Source organism: Symphalangus syndactylus, chromosome 16 (genome assembly GCF_028878055.3).
Source record: "Symphalangus syndactylus isolate Jambi chromosome 16, NHGRI_mSymSyn1-v2.1_pri, whole genome shotgun sequence".
Classification (NCBI taxonomy): Eukaryota; Metazoa; Chordata; class Mammalia; order Primates; family Hylobatidae; genus Symphalangus; species Symphalangus syndactylus.
In genome coordinates this window covers 40,016,853-40,043,337 of record NC_072438.2, presented here as the reverse complement: position 1 = coordinate 40,043,337, position 26,485 = coordinate 40,016,853, and the positions used below count along the sequence as shown (strand labels likewise).

The 26,485-nt window shown below is 34.7% G+C and overlaps 1 long non-coding RNA gene across 1 annotated transcript in view; it reads left to right on the top strand.

Annotated features, from left to right (window-relative positions):
- Window positions 1-4,615: 4,615 nt before the first annotated feature.
- LOC129464870 (uncharacterized) overlaps window positions 4,616-26,485 on the top strand; it is a 120,039-nt gene continuing 98,169 nt past the window's right edge. The window contains exon 1 of the long non-coding RNA XR_008651787.2: window positions 4,616-4,766. This is a non-coding gene — a long non-coding RNA (uncharacterized lncRNA). The remainder of the gene's footprint in view (window positions 4,767-26,485) is intronic.

The window sequence follows — 26,485 nt, the reverse complement described above, 5'->3', positions numbered from 1 at the left end:
AAGAGTTCATGTTGCCATGTGTCCGTTGTTGGAGAGCTAGTATGAACTTTTGTGGGTGTTACAGCACTTTTGTTTTTGTTATATTACCAGAGTTATTTTTCTGGTTCCTTCTCACTTGGTTAGACTATTTCTTCTAATTATTCTTGAATTTAGGTTCGATTTGAGTTTTTTTGTTTATTTTTAAATTTCCTTTTTCCCCTTAAGTATGAGACTTTAATGCTTATAGTTAATTATAGCCTAATTCTGTTATTAGTACTTTCAGGGGTAAAGACTCTGTAAGATTTCTTTGGTTATAGAGAGTCTTTGTATGATAGTTCTCTCATATGCTGGTTTTAGTAACAATGTGCTCAGTAAGTGAACAAGTTTACTATCTCCTGTGTGGTCTCTTAAACTTTATCTCATTCCTCATGCACTTATTTATTTATTTATTTATTTATTTATTCATTTTCCTCCAGTATTTATTTATTGGTTTGATGGTTCACCCTTTAAACTAGCACGGGAGGTATTTTTGGGTAGTAATTAGATGTGGCTAAAGCAGGCAGGTAAACACATCTCCAGCCTTGAATGAGGTGGCTGTAGGAGCTCTCAGTGAGTTGCACTGAGGTCTTATCAGGGAGAAGGCTTGGAGCCACCTCAACTCCCACGGCAGATCAGCAGGAAAGTTACCCACCTATCAGACACACTCTTGTCTCAGTGCTGCAACTATTCAGATTAGAATCAGATCATGATTCTTTTTTGCAAGCCTGAACCTAGAGGGTGTTCTTTCGTGGGGATGCAGTGACTCTGATGTTTTCCAGAAAGTTTCATGTAGACTGGTGGAATGACTTTCTAAATAAATTATACTTTGAGACAATGGGATCTTTATGTAAATAATTTCCATAATATGTAGAACTAGAAATGTTACATATTAGATATACATATTATTTTAGATAGAAATAAATTTATCTATTATAAATTTGTATAAGCCTGTGATTGTAATCCAACAACTTTTGTAGGATATGTGCTCACGTTTAATACCTTCTTTAGTGAATGCTATATTCTTTAGCACAAGTCCTGCACTGCACATAATCTCTTAAATGATTAATTTTTAGTTTAAATTAATTAAATTTATTGAGCAATCACTATGTACAAAGTATTAGGACTCCAGGAACAGGATATGAGTTTCTCAGCTGCTTATGTGTTCCGAACTTCCTAATTTGTTCCTGATATCCATGATTTGCCCTCATGTAAGCCAGGTTTGGTTGACTTTGGCCTAAAGTGAAAGGTTGCCTTCATCAGCGTTGAAGGATTCACCAGCTGTCACTAATGTTTACTTCAGCATTTACCAAAATTCTCTGTGCACTTTGGGGAAGCAGAAAGAGAACATGTCAGTCTGTACATAAAATTTCAGAATTTTTAATAAAACAAAATGAAGGAGGTTTGTTTACTGCTGGTCATTTATCCATAACTATAACTATGCTATCTATCTGTCTATCTATCTATGTATAGCTGTAACTATAAATAATTATATCCATTAGGTATATGTGTGTGTGTACATGTGTGCGTGCATGCTTATACATTTCCAAAAAACAGGTTGCAATACCTCTCAAACTATTATGAAAGTAAATGCTTTTTTTTTTTTCTTTCTGTGTAGTGTTGTGAAGAACTCTATGTTAGGAAATGCTGGCTTAGGTAAATAATGTCAAGAGGGCACAATAGCCTGAAGAACTTTCCTGCTTGTTGGTTCATTAATCCGGAACCTAGAAAACAGTCATGTGATCCGCACTCCAGCCTGGGTGACAGAGCAAGACTCTGTCTCAAAAAAAAGAGAAAACAGTCATGTGTATTTCCCCTGATCCCCAGAGGCAACTTAAAATGAAGCGTTGCTGCTGCTATAACTAAGATTCCCTGAAGGCAATAAAAATAGCTGTCAATTCTGGTGTAATAACTGCTGTTATTGTCACCAAAATATTGTATTTCCATTGCTTAAATTCCACTGTATTGAGAAAATAAAATGTTTATTTCTGATATCTGGTTGATATATTTATTTACAGCTATTCTTTTTTCTCAGTGGAGAATTCTCCACAATGAAAACACTAGAAAATTCTTAGTATTGAACATTATTATCCTTTTATTTCTTATGTCATAAAATATGTATTTTGTCCCTGAGTTAATGCTTATAAGAATAATATTTTGCTACTAAATACATATGAAAATATTTAACCAGGGATATAATTTTCTCTGCTGTTTTACATAGTGGCTTCACATTTGCATATATTTTGCCTGTTCAAGAAAAGTGAAACAAACCACCAAGAAATTATCTGATTTATTCACTCGTTCAAAATGGGAAAATAATCTATATAATTGCTATAAAATAAATTTGGTGTATTAAATTTAAAATAAGTTGATTTTGATTATCCAGTGACAGTCCTGCTTTTGTCTGTCAGGTGAAGGACTGTCCCAAAATATTTTCTTTTATATTTCCTATAAATAGACTTTCTTTTGCTTCTTTGACAATTTTATGTTTTTATCTCTATTTATGTAACAAAATATATTTTGCCTATTCTTATATTCAGGGAAATATTAATTGTTAAAATAAACTGCAGTCTTTTATCAGAGCAAATTGCAGTCTTAAAGTGATGACTTGATACACATATATATTAATAATTACTTATTTAATTTCTGAAAATTTCTTTCAAGTAGCATAGTTATCTTATTATTTATGTTCATAGATTCAGTATTTTAACTGTGTAATATTCTCATTTTGTATATATGTATGACTACATATATGCATATATATAATCTTCAAGACGTGTTTTATTTTTATGGTAGGCTTATTAAACAGGAAATTCTAATTTGACAGATTTTTTTTGTAATTAGGGGTGAAATTCTAACATTGCAATTATTTTCATGTATTTGTACATTTTTATAGCAATGATTCTATAACTTTATACTAATCTATGTTAAGATTTCAAAATCATCTCTTTGCTTACTGTACACTATTGTTTTTAAAACAGTAGTACATGCTTAAACGGCAACCAATTGAAGGCTTACTTCTCTGAGCACTCCTCCAACCCTCAATCTTCTATCCTGCCCCACTTTCCAGAGCCTCCTTCTTCACTATCATATTTCACAGTTTTGGAAGCAAAAGTACCCATAGCTACCAAGCAAATCTTATGAGACTTTTTCCTTTGGTTAATCATGTAGCATTTCGTCTTCTATTCGCTGCACATTGCCACTTTTCCAATATAGGCAGCTGCTTGGCCGTTCAAATTTGTCCTGTGGTACAAGAGAGTTATTCATAATTCTATTTTTTTTTCAAAAAAGCTATGTTTTATTCAATGAAACCAACAGTATTGGAGACAAAATAAAGGTAAATCAAAAACATTTGTAGGAATTTGCCAGTTTGAATTGAGAATGAGTAAGCAAGTCAAACATGCTACAAGATTCATTGTGACCCCAAAATCACTCTTTATTCTGAACAGGGAGGTCTAAATTATTATTATTTTCATTCTAACAAACTACTTTCTAAAAATCTCCAATTATGACCAGGACTTCTAGACCATGGAAATTTTCCCACCATATTGATAAAAATGGCAGTCTAATTAGTTTGTTATATTTTAAACTTGGATTATATTACATTTAGTAGTCAGGAATGACTGAGCAACTATATTAACTCTAGATGCTTAGTTTACATCTTGGAATAAATCTACTAATATTCTTTTTATCTTCTTTCTCTCCTTCTTTCTCTGATCTAGTCAGCCATCAAGTTATATTTATATAGTGTCTGTAACAAACCAATCTTTTAAATTTCATGTATATATTCTCTACCTCCCTAAAACTATATTTGACATTTGTATAAAAACATTTAGAGTGTGCCCTGATATATTGTCCTATTTAATGCTATATTTGTAATATAGCTAGGAAGATAATATTATTACAATGGATACTTTAAGTAATTTGATCACATAGCTCCTGACAAACAGATGCTAATCACAGGCCTTCAGACTCAAACTAAGGATGCTTCCAACAAATTAGCCTAACTAAAATTTATGAGACTATATTATGCTTATATAATATTAAAACTTATACTAAACACATGGGCAACATTATCCAATACATCACTCTACACAAATAAAATAATATCTTTACGATTAGCAGTTCCGCCAGTTAAAAAATAGAGAATATTTATATTAATGAACTAGGTAAAAATTAGTCTTCCAAAACTTTTAGGTAATCTTTATAAACATGATTTAAATATTTTGATATTGAGTGATATTTAAATATTTCCCTATGCTGGACTTACTTTTATTCTATTTTTTGACATGGTAGATTTAAATTTCATGCATATGCTTTGTTTTATTTTTACTTTTTTATTTATAAAATTTGCCTGCTTACAAAGAGTTTTATACTGCAGTGGTAGTTCATTTTTTTCCTCGTGTTTATCTTTGAAGAGAAAGCAAACATCCTACCTCTTTTATGACATAGCTCTTTGTTACACTTATTGTCTATTACACAAGCTTGTCCAACCCATAGCCCATGGGCCACATGCACCCCAGGATGGCTTTGAATGCAGCCTAACACAAACTCGTAAATTTTCTTAAAACATTATGAGTTTTTTTGGCAATTTTTTTTTTTTTTTTTTTTTAGCTTGTCAGCTATCGTTAGTGTTAGTGTATTTTATGTGTGGCCCAAGTGAATTCTGCTTCTTCCAGTGTGGCCCGCGGAAGTCAAAAGATTGGCCAACCCTGTTTTATGCAATGTCTTCCTGAACTTCATCTCTCCAGGTATCTGAAATCTTAATAATAACCTTAGAATTTATGGTATATCTAATGAAAAAAATCACAAGGTAGAAAGCAAAAAATATTGATTAGTAATTAGTTTTGTGAACCCAAATCTATGACTCAAGATATTTTGAACTTTCAATAAATATTGCTGTTTAGAAAAACATGGTCCATTAATCTATTCATTAGGAAGCTACATTTTACTCTTCTCAGATGTCCTTTGTGAACTGTCTTCTGGGTTTCTGATGGAGTTTATTTTAGCTCTTACAGAATAAAAACAATGTGTTGTTTGCTCCTGGCCCTCATCCCTCAAGTGTCTTATCTCTTTTCAAGTCTATTGAGAATTGAGATTCTGGCATGTCAGAGCAAACTGTAGATAAACGCCAATTTCTTTTTTTTTAATTTTGAAGACATGAGCAACTAATAATACTGCCCAACATATACATTCCTCAAAAATCTATTAGCTTAAGAATTAGGAATGTTATGATGAGTATGAAATTTTCTTGTTTATTATATCAGTGATTATTGTATCTTATTGTTTTTTTTTATTTTATGTTATATCTTTATGCTTTTTGAAAAATTCCGGCTGTGTTTTTGCTAAGATGATTGCTATTTCAACAATGTCACTTAAGGTTATATTATGTTTGTTGAAAATTATATAATTGTTTCATAATGTTTGAAATTCCACCTATTTTTCTGAGAATGAGATAGTAATAGTGTGTTCACTAATATATGATTTATAATTTTGCATTAAATCTCAAATTTCATAGTATATGAATTAAAGAAAGACAGGGGTAAGTTTAACAGGACTGAGACAAAGGAATCAGCACAGTTTTATAAGACTTTTTGCAATATAATTTTCACTACTTTTAAAATTTTGACCATTTTAAGAAACATAATTTTCGTATTTTTTATTTTAACCATTTTGATTATATTGGCATAAAACCAAGAAATCTAATTTTAGAACATTATAACATCAGCTGAGTAAAATCTCTGTAGTACAATATATCAATAAAAGTAAATTTATTGTTAAAAATGCTGTATAGTCAAACACTTGATATGTAATGAATGTCCTTCTGGGGTAAACATCTAAATGACAATTTTATAACATAAATAAATAAGACATTAAAGTGTTTTTGTTACTTTTATAATGTGTTCGAATATCCCAGAATATTACCTTTCACTGTCATCCTAAAATTAACTAAAATTTAGTTTTAGCATACAATTTTGACAATATAGCACATCATTTTGAGTGTCTGTTTGAAGCAGGAGTGTTGCCTTATCCCCATCACAGAGGGTGACAGGAGTGTAGCTCACTTCTTATGTGGTCCACTGCTCAAACTCCTAGGGCGAGCACACAGATGGGCAGGTGCAAAGGTCGTGGGAAGCATTTTTGTGCTGTGACCGCACTTGGCAGCGTCTAGGGGTGAGTGTTTACAACTCCCAAAGCCCAAGTGGGCGTGTGTTACAGTGTGCTCTTTCAGCTATGCGGTCTGCAGATGGCGTGTGTTACCCAATAGACTCTGCCTCATCGCAACGACAGGGGCGCCAGTGTGACAGCCTGAGTTCTTGCCCAAAGTACCTGAAGAATGAGATCACACTTGGGCTGGAAGGTTGAGTGCAAGGTTTACTGAATGGTGGAAGTGGCTCTCAGCGACATGGATGGGGAGCCAGAAGCGGAGGATGGAGTGGGAAGGTGATTTCCCGGAGTCCCGGCCGCCCAGGGGCCGGATTCTTCTCTCTGACTGTCCCTGGCTGAATTCCCCTGAGGTCTGCGTCGTTCTGCCATTGCTGGTCGGCTGGTGTCTCTGGTGTCTGCTAGTGAGCTCCCATTTTCATCTTGACGCCCAGCCACTTGTGTCTGTGACCACTTACGGTCTCAGATTTCTATGGGCACAGAATGGGGGGCGTGTCGGGCTAGAGTGATCTTGGAGAATACAACCCTGGGGCGTGAAAAGAGGAGTGCCTGTTCCCACTTAGATTCGTGGGCACAGGCTAGAGAGTGGAGCCCTAGCCAGGGTCCTCGCCTTTCTCTTCCCAGCACTTCCCTGCCCCCATCCTGTATCACACCCAACAAATAATTTAAAACACGTATTTGTGCAAAGCATCATGTATGGCACAGGAGGTTTAATGAAGAATAAGGCAGTTTCTAGTTTCAATAAGCTCACCACGGATTTGAGTAAATCAATGTAAACCTCTAGTGTACAGGCAAGAAATAAATCAAAAGACTAATGTGTCAGAGCCATTTTCCTTGAAAAACAGCATTTGATTAATATTCAAACACTTGATTTTTCTTAATAATTTTGTCAAAATTATCAGTGGATGTATACAGACTGGAGGAAATAAAATATATGATGATCGTAGTCTTAAAATACGTGCTACAGAAACTAATTGGGTAAGCATGTTTTTGATCAAACCATTTGATTTAAATTTTGTATTTTTTAAATTATTTTTTCTTTGAGCCAAGCAAGAATAAATATAACTTACTAAATCATAGGCATTTAAATATAATTATTTTGGATAAAAAATATGAGGTAAACTGAAATAATTAATTGATTATTTAATTAATTATAAATGATCAGAATCAAGAGAGATTCAAAAGAAGCATATGTTACCTAGTTTGGCACAATATGTATCTTTTGTGATGAAAAATAGTCTGAATATGAGCTTACTGACCACTTAAGCAAAATGCAAAAAGTAAAGTATGTTGACAGTATTAAACATTTAATATCTAACAGGATTTCAGGAAGATAATTCTTTTTCTAGTACTGACTTTTTAGAAAAACTTTCCATATGTGTGTATATGTATGTGTGTGTGTGTGTGTGTGTAGAGGTAGAAAGAGATAGCAATATCTTGAAGAATAATGCTGAAATGAATGTATTTTTTACTTTTGTTTTAGCGGCCCTGTATTAGAAAGAGGGTAACTACTACTAAAAAAAAAATGTTTAAAATGATTCAGATTTGGAGAAGATAGAAATAATAACCCAATCAATAGTATAATCCTGTGGTGGACCACCTGGATCTTCCAATGAATATTATACAAGTACAGAAATATATGTATTACTTATCTCTCAGTCAATCCTTCATGAGCATTACTTATCCATTATAACCTTACATTATGATTTGAGTATTTTGAGGTTCTATTTCCTGGAGATAGCCTGGAGTACATTGACACTATTTGACTTCTCATAGCAAAAACCAATAGAGGAAAATTCTTACATATCAAAAAATCAATTGAGGTAATGTAACATATTTTCTTGAAAATTAAGGAGCCTATTAAATTCAACTACGAAAGATTGTTGCGTGATATTTTGAGGATTAAAAATATGTGTGTATTTGCCTGTTGTGTGTGTGTAGCAGTAGCAGGTTTATGAACTTCAATGGAACGTGGCAGAAATGCAATATCTTTAGGCTATTTTTTTGCTGAATATTATTTAATCCATGAAACCATTAAAAATGTATATCTTAAAATCAGAATAATATACAGTTATAATGCCAGGCAATTTCGATGTTAGCATAAATTTGACAATAAACCAAATGATTTTTGTCACCCCCAAAATGTTCATCATCTCTGGAGGGCAGATATCTCACCTCCTGTAATACCTTTGTTTTTTGATAGAATGAATAAAGAAAACTTTTTTTTCTTCCATGAGATGCTAGTTTTGGTTCTTTCAATAAACTCAAGTTATTAGATTTAAAATTTCTATAACCTTTGTGAAAGTCAGTGTGGTGATTCCTCAGGGATATAGAACTAGAAATACCATTCGACCCAGCAATCCCATTACTGGGTATACACCCAAAGGATTATAAATCATGCTGCTATAAAGACACATGCACACGTATGTTTATTGCAACACTAATCACAATAGCAAAGACTTGGAACCAAGCCAAATGTCCAACAATGATAGACCGGATTAAGAAAATGTGGCACATATACACCATGGAATACTATGCAGCCATAAAAAATGATGAGTTCATGTGTTTTGTAGGGACATGGATGAAGCTGGAAACCATCATTCTTAGCAAACTATTGCAAGGACAAAAAACCAAACACCACATGTTCTCACTCATAGCTGGGAATTGAACAATGAGAACACATGGACACAGGAAAGGGAACATCACACACTGGGGCCTGTTGTGAGGAGGGATAGCATTAGGAGGTATACTTAATGTTAAATGACGAGTTAATGGGTGAAGCACACCAACATGGCACATGTATTCATATGCAACTAACCTGCACGTTGTGCACATGTACCCTAAAACTTAAAGTATAATAATAAAAAAAAGCAAACAAATGCACACACACAAACTCGTTCTTTTAAAAAATATTTTCTGACAAGCAGAATTGAATTGATGTGTGATCTTGACTGAATGTTTGTGTCTCCAAAATTTTTATATTGAAACCTAATACCCAATGTGATAGTATTAGGAGGTGGGGCTTTTGGTGAGTGATTAGGTCATGAAGGGAACATTCATGAGTAGGACAAAGGGCCTTATAAAAGAGGCCTCTGAATGATCCTTTGTCCCTTTGTCATGTGAGGACACAGCTAGTGAACAGACATCGTCTTTGAACTAGAAAATGAGCGCTCAGCAGACATTGAGTTTGCCAGATTTGATCATGAACTTCCCAGCTTCAAGAACTGTAAGAAAAAAATATATATCTGTTGTTTATAAGCCACCCTGTCTGTGGTACTTTGTTATAGAAGCCCAGATATATTAAGGCAATTATTAATGTTCTATTGTTACATTAATTGTAAATAAATGTGGTACATAAAAAGGGATTTTTTTTAGTTTTGAAACTTAAATGTTATTTTTATATTGACAAATCATAGGTATAATATGTTTATAGGGTACAAAGTGGTGTTATGATTTTTTATCATAATGTGGAATGGTGAAATTAAATTTATTACATATTCCTCACCTCAAATATTTAACAATTTGTGAATAAAACATTTGAAATTTTCTCTGAGTAAAATGTATATGAACAATACTCGACTATTAGTTATATTCACAATGTTGGATATTAATCTCAAATCAATGAAAAATTAAGAAATCAAACTTGAATTGCATATGAATATGAACTTCACTTATTAGCATACATCAAGATATAACAGATATTCAATATTACATTTATAAATCATACCTAATTAGCAAAAATGTCCCAAGTTTCCATGTGTGCCCTAGTTACAAATATGGTACGTGTTAAACAAATCATTTTGTTTAAGACTACCACAAAGAGACGATTATTAATGGCAATTTGGATAGTTTTTCAGTAGTGAATAATGGTTCATTGATTGTATGGTAAGCATAAGTAATGGTAGTTATCAAATAGTCTGAAAAATACCACATTAATAAATGAGTAAAGAAAGAATAAATAACTTCTTAGAAATTAAATGGTCTTAATCATGTGATTAGAATGAAAATTATGTAAATTCTGTTTGAAGAGAGTAGTAAAGATACATAAAGAAATATAAAGTTTATCAATGTTTTACCTGTAAATTATTTTTAAGCTTCTTACTTTAACTTTCTATTTTTTAGCATTTTTGCTCTTTCTTCATTTCTGTGTATGGTGTAAATCTCTACACATACTCAGTATGTGTTTTTCCAAGTAGAAGTGGCTCTTGGTCTTGTAAGAGGTCTTGGCAGAAGGCAAGAAAACTTACAGTCTTCAACTCATTCACTATGTTGACTATAGGAATTAATCCGAGTTGTCTTGACCTTGGTTTTCTCAGCTATACAACAAGAGATTTGTATTATGTAACTTATAAAATCATTCTTACTTTTACAATTCTGTGATAATCTATGGATTTGTTTTCACTTCTTCACTTCTTTAAATAGTATTCTTGAGAATCTCTGGTTGAAAGCTTTTTTTTTTTTCTATTTTCAGTCTCCTATTTTTGTTGTTGTTTTTATCCTGATTGTCTCAAAGGCTCAAATGTTGAATAATTAGTTGGTGGAATTTGATTAGATTTGAGAAGAAATGTGTTTCTCTTCTTTTTTATTATTTTTTAAATGTTGACTTCTTCCAGTGTCTCTGACAATCTTAATAACATGCATCTGTTACTACTTAGACATTATACTAGAGAAATAGCTACTATATTTTGAGTGCTAAATGACTTTCAAGCACTGTGCAGGCACCTGTAAACCTAACGCATAATCCTTATAGCTAATCTGAAAGGGTGACATTTATTTACCCTTCGGAAATTAAGAAACCAAGACAGGAAAGAGGGTACAATTTTGCCCAGAGCCAGACATCATTAAATTGCAGAAACTAATTTAAACTTAGGCCTGCATCATTCAAAAGTTATTTTTCATTTTGAATATCACATGAATTTGAGTCACTATTAAAAATTGAATGTATAAATAGTCTTAAGGCATTTATTGAAGAATTTAAAGGCAAATCATTTACATTTATCAAATAGAACCAGTTTATTTGAATTTTTGGAGTCACAGAATAATTTGAAATGTGTCTTTCTTCCAGGCCAAACCCAGTTATAAGACACTTGAGAGCAGGAACCAGAGTGATCAGGGTGCTACCCTTCACTGTCAACACTCAGCCTACTAACTTTCATATGGAATCTTTCAATAACTAGTTGAATTAGACTGAATTAAAGAAAATGCTAACTCCTTTTGTTTCTTAGGCATCTAAAATGTAGCTATTGAGGTAATTTTTTAAAAATCTTGACTAATGAAGATTTTTGTTACAATAAACTGTCAGTGACAAAAAATTAGATTAAATTTATGGGATATAAAACCCAGCATTGCCAGGTGCAGTGGCTTATGCCTGTAATTCCAGCACTTTGGGAGGCCAAGGCGGGTGGATTGCCTGAGGTCAGGAGTTCAAGACCAGCCTGACCAATATGGTGAAACCCTGTCTCTACCAAAAATACAAAAGTTAGTCGGGCGTGGTGGCCTGCGCCTGTAGTCCCAGCTACTCGGGAGGCTGAGGCAGGAGAATTGCTGGGACCCAGGAGGTGGAGGTTGCAGTGAGCCCAGATGGCACCACTGCACACCAGCCTGGGCGACAGAGTGACACTCCTCAAAAAACAAAACAAAACAAAACAAAACAAAACAAAACAAGACAAAACAAAAAAAGAGCATTACTTGTACAAGTTAATGGGCAAAGCTTTGGGAACTCTGGGTAGCAGTTTTCACATGTATTTTATAACACGGTGAACAAAATTATATCACAGCTATGTTTCCTATCTAAAAGTATGTGCTTTTAAACTACCTTTGAAATCAGTGACAATCTTGCAATAAATACAACAAAATCTGTAATACTTTCTTGAATGTATTATAATGGAAATCAGAGAAATGAACAAGATAATTTTTAATGTCTCTGAAAATTCTTACATTGAGTAACTCAAGGACATTGACTTATAATTTATGAAGCTTATTGTGAAACGTGACAAAAAGGAAGTCATATTTAGCAATTAATGTCAGGGGCAGTGTGAAAATCGAGTAAATAAAGGTTACATAAAAAAGTGCTTCTTTTGGAAAACAAAAACAAATTCAAAAATATGTAAATAAAATGATTTTTTCAAAAGAGGATCTCTCAAAAGGAAAAAATATAAAAAATAAGTTCATAAAATTCATAAATTTGAGGTCATTTTGAGAAAGTGGTCAATATAATAAATTAAATACTTGTGTAAAATATTTTTAATTAAAAACGATAGAAATAGTAATTCAAGTTTCATATATTATCGTTTTCCAAAACATTAAATTAAATTATTGATTACTTTCTATTAGTAGCAAATTTTTTGTCTATTTGTGACTAAAAATAAACAAAGGATTCTGGAAGAAAATAGGCCATTCTTGAAAACAAAAGCAAATAGAAATTAGAAATGTATTATTTTGCAAATTAATACAAAAGAAAGTTATTTGGTGGAATAAGAGGGGAAAATCCCACTGACGCATTATATTTTATTCATTCATTTGCCTTCAAGACTGCGGTGAGTTATGATCGTATCACTGCACTCCAGCCTGGGTGACAGAGTGAGACTCTGTCTCAAAAATAAATAAATAAATAAATAAGCATTTGCCATTTGACAACTATTTTAACAATACCTTGAGATACATTGTGTTGAAGATTGATGGTCTCTGCTCTCTGGGTCTGTGTCACAAAAGCTCTAGATAATACTGCTTTCAAAATAAAGGACTGTGGTAATGGAGTCTTCAGGAAAGCTTTGCTTTCTTCACTGCAACTGTAAAGAAGGTCACTAACAGGGACTTGGGATGAAGGAGGAGTTATTGGATACATGGTGGAAGAGAAGAATTGAAAGAGTAAACGGAAGTATAATCTCATTTCTGAGCAACATCAAGGACCTTCTTCAAATAAATGATCTTGAGATTAAAATGAGACCCACATAGTGGATGTGTGTCTTTCTCCAGCCATGTTCAGCAGCAGTAGGCAGAGAGTTAACTTTTAAAGGGATCAGGGTTTAGACGAGTAAGGAGCAAGATATCAGAGGACATGTGAAACAAAGTGAATTTAATGACTGATCATGAACTTTCAGGTGTGTACAGTGGGAAGAATGAGGCTGGTACTTATAAAAGAGTCGGAAGATCCGTAATTTTAGTTTCCGGTGTGTTGAATGACGGTTAGAATTGGGGTTCTGGAGGGAAAAAACTAGAATAACAGAAGGAGGTGGAGAGTTGAATGTTTTAAGCAGAATACGAGTGAGGAAATTGAAAGTACTGTAGGAAAAAGTATGGGCTACGACTAATAGTAGGTAGCTGAAGTGAACGTAAAGGCAAGCTTATTGGAGGAGAAAAAGAAAAAGAACTAACAAGTCAGGTAATTGAATGATTCTCCTTCAAAGATTTTGAAGTCATCAATATTTCAATAAAATTCTGTATTATTTTAATTACAAATGCCAAAAATCAAATCTCTCATGCCTAACTTTAGTTGTATCAACTTTATATTAAAATAGCCATCTAAGTTTTGAAATATAATATTACATGCATGCTTTCTTTTAGAAAACTTCAAGATAATTTCTTATAAAAACTATTGGCTATGTTTTGCTATAAGTCGTAAGATTTTCATACATCATACTGGATCAAATTCTAGAACATAAAACTTCTTCATTTCTTCTAAAATCTTAACTAATATCCTAGCACTATGAAACAATGATGTCTAGTAGAAATAAGTGATTGCATATATAATTTTAAATTTTCTACTAGGCATATTCATATTTAGAGATGGAAAAAGTAATAGGTAATAATTGACCTTACAATATATTTATTTAGCCCAATATATCAAAAATATTATTCCTTTAATATGTAATCAATATAAAAATTGTTAATGAAATGAAATAGTTTACATTTTTCCTTTGATATTCTGTGCGTATTTTATACTTATAGCACACCTTAATTTGGACTAACCCATTTCAAGAGTTCAATAGCCACATGTGACTGACTACAGGTTATATAGTAATGAATAGGGCAACTCTAAAGTCATATTTCACATTATTTTATCAACAGCATAGGCCTAAAGTCACGTTTGATATTGCTTTATCAAATTAATTTGGTATTATTTGTTATAAAATACTATATCACCATAAAAGTTTTATTTTTTCTTTGACATTTTTACTGATTATTAGAACATATTATTATTCAAAGAAAAGAAAAAGGAAGAGAGAGAGAAACATCATATGGTACAAACTGCAGGCTGGTGAATTAAAAGAATTGGTTTATTCATAGCTTGATTTGGTGAGTTTCTATAATACCTTAATTATATCAATAGTTCATCCCACTAGAAGTAGTTTCATTTGTTCTAATCTTTTGGACTCCTACTGATGAAAAAATAATGGCTTTTTTTCTCTGCATCTTTTCATTTATGGTATTGGTTTCTTGTTTTTTTGACTCAATATAAACTAGAAAATACTATGAAGAGTACTCAGTAGAAATTAACTGTCAACTAGGTATGTTCCAATTTAGTCAATAAATGTATACTGTCTGTGTAAAAAGCATCCCTTGATTTCAAATTGTTAAATGTTAATTCAGGTGGTTATTTTTAAGGAACATTGGTTCTGTGCTTTTTAATTTGGTTGTGAATTGAATAAATGCCCTTTCGACTTTTGCCTCTGGTTTGAATTTTAAAGTACCACATAAGTGGTGTAAGCCACCTTCGTTCAGCTCAGTCACACTAACTATGTTATTTCAATTGCATATAATAATCGTATTTTTCCAGTGTACTTATTTTCAGGGGCCTATATCCTTTTCTTGAGGCAAGTTATTCGTGAAAGAGCCTCTTTAATGTTAACTGCTATTTTTACTGTTTAAATATTCTCAGTCTTTTATTCTTAAACCCACAAAATTACTCTTTGTCTTCAAACTCCACTCTTCCAAATATAGGTATCTATAGAGGCATGATGGATTTTTCAGTTTAGATAACATCATTTACCACAGCCTTTGTAGCACTCCAATATTTGTAGCACTCCTATTATACTAGCAATGTATGCCTTTTAAGAGCCAGTATTTTCTTTCTTTACACGTGGTTTTTGTGTAACGGTTCTACAGCTACTCACATAACAGCATCCTGGGGCCGGGCGCGGTGGCTCACGCCTGTAATTCCAGCACTTTGGGAGGCTGAGGCGGGCGGATCACGAGGTCAGGAGATCGAGACCATCCTGGCTAACACGGTGAAACCCCGTCTCTACTAAAAATACAAAAAATTAGACAGGAATGGTGGCGGGCGCCTGTAGTCCCAGCTACTCGGGAGGCTGAGGTGGAAGAATGGCGTGAACCTGGGAGGTGGAGCTTGCAGTGAGCCAAGATCTTGCCACTGCACTCCAGCCTGGGCGACAGAGCAAGACTCTCTCTCAACAACAACAACAACAACAAAACAAAACAAAAAAAACCAGCATCCTTCCGATTAACAGCCACAAAATGAACTTATCTGTGCAATAGAGAGTGGAGCGGGATGGGTATATACTGACTTAAGAAGGCATTTGCCAATGAGTATCAGTCTGCTATTTATGAAAAAAAGTCCTCCTCTCTTTAGTTTTGCTTTCTTTTTGCTAAAACATCTAAAAGGTTTATAGCAAGTAAATATTATCTATTTTTCAAGTACTCTATATAATAAGTAACGTGCATATGGTAGCCACAATCATCTCTCAGAAGGATGAAGGCTGAGAGTAAGATCCCACAGTGAGATTTGGGGTCTGAAGATGCAAATAGGACAACAACAACAAAAATGCCATCTTCTGTGCACCTGTCTGCTGGCTACTCCTTTTCCTTAATATGTTTTCATCAAAGTCAAAAACTTTTGTGTCTATACACTGTTATTAAAAATGGTTTAAAGTATACCATTTCTACAGCTTCTGCTAAGAATGAGCAACTTCTCATCCTGTTCACCAAAGCTCTAGTAATTTTCCAGTATTTTTGTCAACATTTCTGAATATTCAACATGGGAGAAAGTAAATAGATAAACTTACAAATAATAGTAAAAAATTAATTGCTCACATATGATCCTTCATTCTACTCATGTGTAAATAATTTAACTCCTTTAATAGTACCTTTTTAGGTGTTGTATAATTCCTACGGCCTTAAATATCATAGGCACTCAATAAGTACTTTGGATTAGTTGTGTGAAATTACCATAAGTCCCAGTGCCCCTAGCTATTCTGAGGATAGTGTTTACTGTAGGTAACAAAGCCAAGTTTATATCTCAGCCTTTCTGTAGAGAAATTATCAAGTTGTTTAAGTTTGCCGTTGATTTCTTGCTGTGTTTGGTTCACATATTCTCTCTTAAATCTTGGCACAGTTTTTCTCCAAACACTTGGTTTCCTAGTGCAACCTTAAAGTTCAACACCTGTTCCTGTCAAACAAAAATAAAAATTAATGTAGGCAGACCTCACAATTTCTTATTCCTATTAGAAAAGTACATCTTCTAGTAGTAATTCCCAACAAAATTAAAGAAACTATCAGCTAAATTAATGTTTAAAATGTTTTCATTTTTATATTAGTTAAGAGAATTATATTTATGAGAATATACTTTCAGAAAAAAATTATTACTGTTGGGCTTTATATTTGACATATTTAAAACTCTCAAATTGTACCAAACCCTCTTATTTTCAGTATCTGATAAGTTCATAGCTTTCATGTATCTCTGAAAACCCAGTGAAGTAATTTTTAAAAGATGAAATTTCTTTGTTTAATATAAGTAAGGAAAGTAACAAATTATTTCTTCAAATATAGCATATATCAGAAACTACATTTATAAATATACTAGATACAAAATGATTTTCTTATAAATAAATAAATTCAATCCTTAATTAAAAGAGAAACAGGGCTGGGAGTGGTGACTCATGCCTGTAATCCCCCCACTGTGGGAGGCCAAGGCAGGTGGATTGTTTGAATCCAGGAGTTCGAGACCAGCTGGGGCAACATGGCAAAACCATGTATTTATTAAAAATACAAAAAGCTACCTGGGCATAGTGGCACACACCTGTGGTCCCAGCTACTCAGGAGGCTGAGGTGGGAGAATCACCTGAGCTCAGGAGGCCAAGGCTGCAATGAGCTGAGATTGCACCACTGCAGTACAGCCTGGGCAACTGAAGACAGGATTTGTCTTGAAAAATAAAATTAAATAAATAAAAAAAGAGAAACAGTTTTCTATAAAAATAGAAAATGCATATCTTAGCATTTAATAGCTCTAAAAGCAAAATAACCCCAAATAGTTAATATTTTTTCATGCATACAATAAAATTATTACCTTGAACTATAGGTAAAAATATAGCCATCTGAGCCTCAAAATTAACTTGGATATTAAGATTTATTTTTATTCTAAATTCAGATGTTCTTGGAAGACTTCTACTGTCTAGTTAGCTACAGTTCCCTGGACTCCCTATGATTTGTAACAAAGATTTCACACATTTAATCCACCTGGCATTTGAAAGCTGAGCGTGTACTTGGCCTGCCTCAAGGTTAGAGAGCAATGATTTTTCTCAGTAAAACTGTTTGGACAGGGTGTGGAGTCAGTCTTATCTCCAGCAACCACAGTAGAGTTCTCAACCTATACTGAAGCCATTCAGCAATCGATGTACACGTTTAAAATATTTAATATCAAAATATGGTATGGAATAAAGGCATTGGAGGTAAGCCAATGATTTCATGTGCATGTTATCATATTGCAGTGTACGCCCTGATACTTTCCCTGGCTAGTTAAATGAGATGGGCTCACTCAGTTATGCATCCAGCAAATATTATCAAGGAAAAATAATGTCAGACACTAATTAAAGCAATAAGGACAGATTTAACTCAGTAACATTATTGCAATAAGAAAAAGAGTCCAGCGTGAACTGAACTTAGATCCCAGCAAACAAAGGCAGGAAACATTTTACAGGCTTGGGTGTGCTAAAGGAAAGGCATTGACTGGTGTGAAGGAGCCAGGTCCACGTGACCAGGCCACCTGGATTTGCTTATTGGGAGGAGAAACAAATGTCTGTTTTTATAACAAGTTGAAGTTAGGTGCCCACAAATGGTAGGCCCTTACACTTTCACCAGGCCTGGGAGCTATATTGAGTGAGTCAGTTCCCTATCACCATTTCAGAGGTGGCTCTCAGGTCTTTGAGAAAACAGTTTTGGCTGGTAGATTTGCATCTTAAAACACGAAGAGTCAAGTTTAGTGGCTCATGGCAGTAATCATAGCATTTGGGAAGGAGGTGGAAGGATAGCTTGAGATCAACCTGGGCACAAAGCCAGACCATGTCTTTACAAAAAAATTAGCCATGCCTGGTGTCATGCTCCTGTAGTCCCAGCTACTCAGGAGACAGAGGCAGGAGGATCGCTTGAGGCAAGGACTTTGAGGTTACAGTGAGCAATAGTTGTGCCACTGCGTTTCACTGGGGCCTGGGTGAAAAAGCAGCACTCTTAAAAAAAAAAAAAAAAAAAAAAAAGCACAGAAAGGATTGATAATTGACAGATTTCTAAAGCAATTGCCCTAATAGGGAATTGAGGGAGATATCTTTCTATCGCCAGGTTTTAGCTGGAGCAAACGGTACATTTTCCCGGCAACATTGAAGTTTCTCAGGCAGACATTTTAAAGGCGGTCATCTGAGGGCACACAGCTGAGTGCTGCTATAAGCCATGCTAGAGTGTGGTCAAGCATCGCAGAGCAGAGATTAGGATGAGTTTGTAGTATGTTAAGAGTTCTGCAGCTCTCAATATTAATAGCCTTTGTTAGATTTTTTTCATTACATTTTATTTGACTGATGTATCTCAATTTTAGTTATGACTCACAACTACAAAAGAAAGTGAGGGTGGGAGTGGATTAAATATAAAGTAATAGTGTAAGTCTATTTTTCCTGTAACTGTGTATCTGTGTGTTCTTAAGAAAAGCAGTCTCACTGCTAAATAGGGAATGAGGAGTGGGCAGGGATGGTCTGGAGTCTAACCTTAGCATCAATGCTAACTTACTGTGTGAACTGGGGAAATATTTTTAGTGTTTATACCACTTCCCTATGATCCAATAGATGAAGGGAGTTGGATTAAATAATTTCTAAAAACACTTTGAGCCTCTAAAACTCTGTGGAGGTATGTGTCTAATTTAACGACATTATCAATTACGTCTAAATACTATAAAGTACACTAAAAGCTGTGTAGCACACCAGAGGATGCAGCATTTTTCTAAACTTTAATATGTAAGTCAAGCATGATGGCTTTATGGAGATGGCTTTTGCAGAAAGTCAATTGTGAGGGCATTTCTCACTTCAGAATATTTGAGATCAGTCACAAGGATACCCTAAATTCATTCAGTTATTTGGAACATTTCATTCTGCACTACCTGTACATAACATAATTTATTTTGAAGCCACATGTTCAAATTGGGATACATTATTCATTCGTTCATTCAGTGATTCAGTTTTTTACTCAGTATTTTTTATTCCATAGCTTCTTAAAAGTTTATGGGTAGTCTCATAATGTTTTACTGAATACAGATAAAGAACATAATAAGAACGGTTCCCACTATATATATATATTCAAGCTCACATATGAAAATATTTATGAAATAAAATACGGACAGTCACTAAATTAACTTCACTTTGTACTAGCCATTTTTAAAAAATTACCCAAATAAGAAAATTATTTTAATGCTGTAATTTTCAGTATTTGCTTCATCTAGCAAGTTTAAACATAACTATGTATTAGCTAATTTTAATAGCATGTATTTTTTTGATCAAAAAGTCGTATATAGTTATTGCAAAACATTAGGAAAATATAGAAAACATGAGAATATTTCCAGCAAAAATATAAATAAAATATAGGATGATATTAAACATTAAACTTCATATTCTTTTTATTTTCAAAGTAAAGTACTCAATGAAGAGACACAATCTGCAGAACACTACTATATATTATCAGTCCAAGAACTGTAACTACAGTCTTCCTAGTAAGCAATATTAAAAAGAACAGCTGGTCTCAAAGGCACACATTGGATTTGTCAATCCATTCTATATATATTTCCCAGATTTTTACACAGCTGTAACAATTTTGTTTTTATTTATATGAATTCCTCAGTGTTTATCACTTTTCTGAAATCTACACATCTACAGTTAAGCCCAGTAAGTTGTAATTCTCTGTGTTGAATTTTTCACTCATCTTGACCCTGTCTATATAGGTTTGATATTTCTTGTCAATCACTATTTAGCTTCTCATGAATCAACATCGCTTTCTTCCTTATAAACTACCTTTTCTTTTATGTGATTCTCAGACCAGGACCATGGGCAAGAGGATGAGTAAATGCCATATATATATTATGTATATATATATATATAATATATATGAGAAAGGATATATATTTTATTTTTTTACGTTAAGTTCCTGATACATGTGCAAAACTTGCAGGTTTGTTACATAGGTATCCATGTGCCATGGTTGGTTGCTGTACCTTTCAAAGCATTACTTAGGTTTTAAGCCCTGCAAGCATTAGTTATTTATCCTGATGCTCTATCCCTCCCCTTGTCCCACCCCCAACAGGCCCCAACAGTGTGTGTTGTTCCCCTCCTTGTGTCCATGTGTTCTCATTGTTCATCTCCCACTTATGAGTGAGAACATGCAGCATTTGCTTTTCTGTTTCTGTGTTAGTTTGCTGAAAATAATGGCTTCTAGCTCTATCCATGTCCCTGCAAAGGACATGATCTCATCCCTTTTGTGGCTTCGTAGTATTCCATGGTGTATATGTACCACATTTTCTTTATCCAGTCTATCATTGATGGGCATTTGAGTTGGTTTCATGTCTTTGCTATTGTGAATAGTGCTGCAGTAAACATATATGTGCATGCATCTTTATAATAGAATGATTTATATTCCTTTGGGTGTGGAACCAGTAATGGGATCGATACTTGTATATGCATCATGAATATTTCATGTTGCATTTTTCAGTTCCATCAGGTTATTTATGTACCTCTCTAAACTGGTTATTCTAGTTAGCAGCTCCTCTAACCTTTTATCAAGGTTCTTAGCTTATCTGCATTCGGTTAGAACATGCTCCTTTACCTCAGCAAAGTTTGTTATCACCCACCTTCTGAAGCTGACTCCTTTCAGTTCATCCATCTCATCCTCCTTCCAGCTCTGCTTCCTTGCTTGAGAGGTGTTACAATCATCTGGAAGAGAAGAGGCACTCTGGCCATTTGGGTTTTCATTGTTTTTTCATTGATTCTTTCTCATCTTCTTGAGTTTGTCTAGTTTTGATCTTTGAGTCTGCTGACTCTTGGATGAAGTTTTTGTGGGGACTTTCTTTTGTTGATGCTATTGTTGTTGCTTTCTGTTTGTTTGTTTTTCTTTCCATAGTGAGGTCCGTCTTCTGTAGGTCTGCTGTGGTTTGCTGGGGGTTCACTTCAGGCCCTATTCATCTGGTTCACTCTCACGCCTGGAGATGTCACTCGAAGAGACTAGAGAACAGCAAAGATGGGTGCCTGCTCCTTCCTCTGGGATCTCTGACCTTGAGTGGCACCAACCTGATGTCAATAGGAATACTCCTGTATAGGATGTCTGATACCCCCTGTTGTGGGGTTCTCACCCAGTTCGGTGGCTTGGGAAGCAGGAACCATTTAATGAGGTATTTTTGCTGCCCTTTGGTGGAGGGGGTGTGCTGCACTGTGGGGAAACCCACTCGTCTGGGCTGCGCAGATTCCTCAGAGCTAGCAGGAGGAAAGACTAAGTCTGCTGGTCTGCAGAGACTGGGGCCACCACACCCCACCCCATGCAGGGGCTCAGGCCCAGAGAGATCAGAGTTCTCTCCCTGAGACCCTGACTGGAGTCGGAGTTCCTGCAGGGAGGCCCTGCAGCTGCAGTGTTGACTGCCATCCTTCCTGCAAGGAGCTCAGGTGGCTTAGACAGAAGGCAGCTGGTAGCAGTGGTGATGGCTGCCCCTCCCCCATGGAACTCGGCAGGCTTAGGCCAATTCTATTTCAGTGGCTGTTGAGAATCTGCACAGCTCCATGGTCGAGACTCAAGGTCCTGGTGGCGTGGGCTCCTGAGTGGGATCTTCTGATCCACGGGTTGCACAGTTCCATGGAAAAAGCACAATTTCTCAGGCTGGGTATCATGCTCACTCACTGCCTGCCTTGGAAGGGCACTGGGGACTCCCCTGCCCCGTGTAGCTCTCAGGTGGCCCATGACACCACATTGCTCTTCCTTCCTCTCCGTGGGTCACACCAGCCACCTAGTCAGTCCTAACGACAGAATCTGGATACCTCCATTGTTGTTGCAGGACCCGCTCACTGTTTTGGATCTTTTCCATGGGAACCTCTAATTGCTGCTGCTTCTAGATGGCCATCTTGGCCCCGCCCCAAATGCTGTATCTTTTAAGGGTCTAATGACAAATCTCTAAGTCTTCTATAGAGAAGAATGAAGTCATGAGGCAAAGAGCAACAAAGACCTTTTCACTCACTAGGACCAGATGAAATTTAACCAGCAACTGAGTTCAAGGAGGCTTACATAATTTTGAAAAGTGGAAAATACCAGGTCCGCGCTCACATCTTCTTCACAAAAGTTTGGAGATGATGCGGGGTAAAATATATTTTACCTGCACATATTTTTAGACTCTTCTAAAATAATTAGAAGAGAACAATAGCCTATTTTGTCAATACATTTAAATATATTTTTTTAAGTCCAGGTGTTATTTGAGATACTTGGGTCTTTGGAGGAAATCAATCATGATATGTTTTATATGAGGAGATAAAACGCCAAAGAAATACTTAGAAATAAAAAGCCATTGAAAATAATAAAGAAAGACATAGTCAAAATTGCATGTTTTCATTTAGAACTATTAGAGGTTAATAGTGATTCCAAACAAAAGACAAGATAAATATTATTAATTATCCTTTCATTGGTTATAATTATTATCTGCTGAGAAAAGTCTCATTCTATCTTCTTATAATATTTGATGCACATATTTATTATAATATTGGTCATGTGTTTTGAATAATTTTGTTAGGGTTTACAGAATGAATGTAGATTCCATATACTTAACAATGGTGTATAGACCAGGGCCATCACAAACTAGGATCATATTTCACTGTGGTTCTAGCCTCTAGGTGCCTGGTATTGTTTCATGGGACATGAGTATTACAAGGAGCCAATATTATATCACAGTAGTGGATATAGGATCTGCCCATAACTGAGAAGCAATAATATTTACATCACATACTATCTGTGTCACAGAATTATAAAAAGTAAAATTGTATATTTTAAAGCTTTTACACATTTCTTGACATATAGTAAGTTCTAAATAGACTTTTCTCAAATGAAGACATACAAACGGCTAACAAGTATATGAAAAAATTTTCAGCATCACTAGTCATCTGGGTAATGCAAATCAGAACCACCTTGCAATATCATCTTACACCAATTAGAATAAATATTGTTAATGTAACGAAAAATAACAAACGCTGGTGAAGATGCAGAAAAATGAGAACTCCTATACACTCTTGGTGAGAATGTAAATTAGTACAAACATTGTGAAAAATCTTATGAAGTTTCCTAAAAAAATTAAAAATAACATTACCAAACAATCAAGCAATCCCACTACTAAGTACATATCCAAGGGAAAAGAAATTTTTATATCAATGACATGTATGCACTTTCATGTTTATTGCAGTACTAGTCACAATAGCCAAGATACCGAGTCAACCTCAGTGTCTATCAACAAATGAGCAAATAAAGAAAATGTGGTGTATATACACAGGAGAAAACTATTTAGCCATAAAGAAGAATAACACCCTGTCATTCACAGCAACATGGATGACCCTGGAGGACATGATATTAGATGGAAAAAGCCAGGCACAGATATATAAATAATGCATGTTTCTACTCAAATCTGGAAGCTAAAAAATTGTCATAGAAGCAGACAGTAAAATAGAGCATGCTAGAGTCTAGGAAGGATAGTGGGAAGAGGAGGATGGGAAAAGTTTAGTTAACAGATACAAAATTGCAATCACATAGAAGGAATAAGCTCTAGTGTTCCACAGCACTGGAAAGTGACTATAGTTAACACTGATTTATTGTACATTTTCAAATAGCTAGAGAAGATTTTGACTATTTCCAGCACAACAGAAGAATAAATATGTGGGGTGATGGATATGTTAAGCACTCTGATTTGATTATTACACACTACATGTATGTATTGAAATATCATACTCTACCCCTTATAGAAGAACAATTTTGTGTCAATTAAAAAAATCTTAAAATTAAAAAGGTAGATAGTTATAGACAAACACTTTATGAAGATTATATAGTTAAATTAAGATTTTTATGATATTATAGACCAAAAAGACAAAAATGTATCTGTCATTATGTTAATTTCCCCAAAAAACGAGACACTCATTCTAATGTAGGGTTTTGTCATGAGGAGCACTAGGCACTAAATGAATGATTAGAGGGAGTTAACATTACACCAGGAGGCAAAGAAAACTAGTCACATAAGACCTGGCAGATATTTCTGACTAATAATTCCCCTACAGATAAGGAAATTCCTACTAAGTATTCCAAGTTACTATATGCATATTTTTTCTCTTTATGCAGGTTTGTTAAAGTTTTTGGTTTTTTTTTTTTTTTTTTGGAGATGGAGTCTCACTGTTGCCCAGGCTGGAGTGCAGTGGCACGATCTCGGCTCACTGCAAGCTCTGCCTCCTGGGTTCACAAAATTCTCCTGGATGGTGTAATTTCAATAACCCTTAACTATTTATATATCTACCCCAAATTTATACATCTACCTGAAAAGCTTTTCCAAAGATTGTACAATTATCAATCTCTAATGGATGTAATATAACTAAAAACTTGTAACCACTATTCTCATAGTCAGTTTTGGACAGATATTTTGTTTGTTTGTTTTGGCAGTCATTTCAAAATTCCTCCCTTTCTGTATCGGCTGACCGTGAACCCTACATTTTCTGTAAATGATTGTGTTAAAAGAATTGTGGAGCATGATCAAAGTTTGAGAAAGTACTATGATCTTAAACAAAATTACACATAAAAAACGTGCCCTGGGGGTAATTCCCTCACCATGACCACAAGTTCTTTATGAAATATGCCACAAAAAATGTTGAAGCTGCTTGACCCAAAAGACCGGTTGTGACTCAACTTGCACTCATTTGTCTGAGATTTTTGTATTTCCATATTAATTTACCATTTTAATCATAGATTTGTTAACTCTTTTAAGCAAATTTTATTTTTTTCTTTTTAAATAAATGATTATGTAAATAAGACTCATTTTGTTAATTGGGAGTTTTAACCAATATTCATTTATGTGTTGTTACACTGTTAACATTTTAAATCATGTTTTTAATCTGAGCTTATCTTCTACCTATAACTGTTAATATTAATGTTTAAAATAAGGAATAGAAAGAAATAATGCAACACTACAGCTCTGATGTGTGTGTCAAAGCAAAATTTGCACCAATGTGAAACAGGTTAAGAAAGGCTAGTATATGAAAAAGGCACCCTTCTCTCAAGGGGAAGAGAGTCTTTGCATGAGGGGAGAGAGTCTGAACTCAGCTCAAGTGAAACAAAGGATGGGAGAGTTTCTAAGAGTATACAGGAGGAATAAATTCTAGTGGAACTTATAATAGAAGATCACAAGCCATCTATGTTTGTTAATTGGCCTCACCCAAAAGAAAAGTCAACTTTCTCTTTTTCATAGGAAGTAATTTTACAGCTTGGAGCAAGACTCCCACCAAACTTGGCTCCTACCCTCCCACAGAGACTGGGAGGTAGGGGTACCATCTTCCTTAGTGATTACACATCAAAAGATGAGTCTGAGGTCCTTGAGAAAGACAGTCCTGGGTTGTAACACTGGCAAGAGGCTTCTAAAAAGGCTTGCAACCAAAGGTGAAAAGAAAGAATTTACAAGTTTTCTAAAGTAAATGTTCTCTAAGAAAAGGGAAATCAGGGCCTAGAGTCAGGATGAAGCCTATCTAAAGTTTTGTCACACTAAGGGCAATGTTTCATCCATGTTGGTCAGATATTTCTCCAACAGAGAGTGAGTTCCTTGAGGACAGCAAGAAACAGAATGTACAAAGGCTAGGCTACTCCATAGGACTCTAACTCACAACTTTTGCAGCAACCAGGTCAGAACTTGTTCTAACTGCCAGCTTCCCTAATATTTGCCCCTAATACCAACTTAGAACCAACCAGAAAAAGCCAAATGTGTTCTTGTGACTAAGCACATAGGTTGCTGTTTCTCTTTAGCCTGCCTCCACTTTCTCTATGCCCACAA